Below are 3,049 nucleotides of genomic sequence, written 5' to 3'. Positions count from 1 at the left end.
TAATAAGAAATTAATAAATGAAGTTAATTATAAGGAATTAATTAATAATAAAATATAGTACCCTGATAGAAAAGGGCTAAAGGCAGATTACCTAGAATGGATATTTTAAGTTAAATTTAAACAAATATATGTGGTAGTCATACACTCCTATTGCTATATTAGAAAGAGGAGATAACAAAAGCAAGAGGAAGAAAATAAAAGGGGAAACCAAGGCAGCTCCTGACTTTTAAGTTCTTTCCTTCAGCAGTGTCTACTCTTCCCCTTTTTGTTTTTACAAAATCCTCCAACAAAAGATAAGCTGGGTGAGGATTGAAAAGTGGGAATGTACAAATTAGCAACTAGTTTCTAAGCATCTTATAGGAATGCAACATTATATAAGGTTGTTGGGGGAATCAGCAGGAAAAAATCATTGATCCTTACATGCAGAGAACCACAACTACAATCTAGTTAACAGGATAACACCAGCACCAGAGTCATTACATGGACATAGAAAATTGGGGTGATTGCCTTATGCCTGAGTCCCAGAAAACATGGGTGGGTCCCATGGTATTCAAGTATTCAAGAGAAATACATGCCCCAAGCAGAATCAGGTCCACAGCCAACTGGAAAACATAGACTATCTTCTAGGGGGAGACAAACTCATAGTGAGGAAGGTAATACGGAGCATTAAGTCTGAAGAGCAAGTCAGAAAAAAGAGAAAGCATGTGTCTTTATAGTACAATGATTTATAATCCTTTGGGTATATACCCAGTAATGGGATTGCTGGGTCAAATGATATTTCTGGTTCTAGATCCTTGAGGAATCACCACACTGTCTTCCACAACGGTTGAACTAATTTACACTCCCACCAACATTATAAAAGTGTTCCTCTTTCTCCATATTCTCTCCAGCATTTGTTGTTTCCTGACCTTTTAATGATTGCCATTCTAACTGGTGTGAGATGGTATCTCATTGTGGTTTTGATTTGCATTTCTGTAATGACCAGTGATGATTGAGCTTTTTTTCACATGTTTGTTGGCTGCATAAATGTCTTCTTTTTTTTTTTTCTTGTATGTACATATTTTTTACATTGTAGAGGAAATTACCCATTTTTTATAGCATACAAATGAACATAGATATAAACCAGCAAGAAGAAATAGCATATATCTAAAGAAAAGAATCAGAATTTCTAGAACAGAATAAATACTTACATCCTACTTTCTGGGAACCAAATGGCAACTACATATATATAACAAGGTAAGTGCTGCTACATCAGTGGTACCAAAATCACTTTCTTTGGGAATTGTAAATAAGTATCATCCAGCACCTGGATGCTAAATAAAAGAGCTGGAAGACTAAATAAATAGGAAAGTCACTCTATCCACTTTCCTGTTTCCATCTTTTAGGAATTCAAGTTTATTCAAAATTTTGATATATAATCCTGTACCTATGATCTCTTCAATAATTTCGGAATAGTAGTTTTAGACAACTTTAAGGCTCAAGCTCCTTCTGAATTTCCCAATGTGTTTTTGCGCTCTTTTTCATATGGGCCTCCTCTTCAGGGGTCAGCTTTATCTTTATAAGGCTGGTAATACCCTTCTCTCCAAGGAAGGAATACTGAAGAATATTTTTTCATTTATTCCACAGAGGCCCTTAATTATGGTGGAAACTGGATGTGTTCTTCTAATATTCTTCAAAATACTTTCTGTTAAATCAGCTACAGATAGGCCAATGGCCCAAGAAGTAGAACTTTTCACTTTAATAATCTCATAGGCACTAGCAATCACTTCTTCGTGGACATTTTTCTACTGCTCAGGATTTTTTATCAGTTCCTATATCAGAGATTAATCCCTCAAAAGGACACTAGCTATGTTCACTCCACTTCACACAGGAACACTTGAGTCTTCATGCTCTCCGAGGATCCATCCATGGCAGCTTTCAGAGTGGATACGAAGTTTTTGTCCAATCAAGAATAGAAAACGAGCAGTATCCAGATTACAGCCGCTTCCAACAACACGGTTTTTGGGAAATGCACTCAACTTCCAGGCTTCGTAAGTTAAGATATCCACTGGATTGGAAACAATAATCAGTTTGCAGAGGAGGCTGTGCTGGACAATACTGGAAATCATTAACTTTAAGATGGTCACATTTCGCTAGACTAAATGAAGGCGCATTTCTCCCTTTACTTGGCGTGCACCTGCTGTAATAATCACTAGGATGGGGTTCGTCATGACAAGGTAATCTTTGCTACAAACAATGTTTGGCAGTTTCATGAAAAGGCTGAATATTGAAGATCCATTGTCTCACCTTTCAGTTTGCCTTCATCAAGATCCACAAAGGCAAGTTCATCACTCAAGCCTTTTAATAAGATGCTGCTAGCGCAGGCCATGCCCACTGATGCAGTTCCTATGATGGAGACCTTACTGTGATGACAGGGCTCCTCGAAGTGAGGCGCTCAATAAGCTCACTCTTCACAGTCGCCATCTTGCTCACGGGGGTGAAGAGCCAGGCGCCCTTGAGCAGCATGCACGCCGCCTGACGGGGACACAGGGCCATCCCCAGGCACAGAAAATTCGCTCCCGCCGAGCTCACTCTCTGGCTGACCCACACAACAGGCACAGTCCAACTCGGGGCTGCTCACTCAAAAAGTGGAGGGAGAGAATGGGAAAAAGCTGCTGACCAGAACGTCGAGATGCCGAGAGAGCCGTTGGCAGCACCTTCAAGCCCTCTATGGCGGGTGCGCACGACCTGCCCCCGGCCCTCTACTGCGGCTGCGCGGGCCTTGCCAGCGCCTCCAACACGTGCTTTCCGTGGCTGCTCAGACTAAGGCAGTGAAGGGCTGCTTCTCTAGCAAGTGATTTCTGGAGTCAGTTTTACAAAGAGGATTCTCATCAATAGTTGACATGTTTAAGAGGCTAACCCAGATCCCTGAAATTACTAGTTTTCTATTTTTAGTATGAATGTCAAGGAAAAATGCTTCTAGTGACTACAGATGAAAATCAGGTTACATCTTCTGAACTGTGGCCCTGCCGGGAAGGATAGGGCGCTGTGCTTTAGTACCGGTGGCTGC

General features: G+C 40.9%; 1 pseudogene; it reads right to left on the bottom strand.

Annotated features, from left to right (window-relative positions):
• Positions 1–1,048: 1,048 nt before the first annotated feature.
• On the bottom strand, positions 1,049–2,601 carry LOC112635376 (annotated as a pseudogene).
• Positions 2,602–3,049: the final 448 nt, after the last annotated feature.

Source organism: Theropithecus gelada, chromosome 11 (assembly GCF_003255815.1).
Source record: "Theropithecus gelada isolate Dixy chromosome 11, Tgel_1.0, whole genome shotgun sequence".
NCBI classification, from domain to species: Eukaryota; Metazoa; Chordata; class Mammalia; order Primates; family Cercopithecidae; genus Theropithecus; species Theropithecus gelada.
The sequence above is the reverse complement of the archived record's forward strand: the minus strand, read 5'-3'. Positions and strand labels throughout refer to the sequence as shown.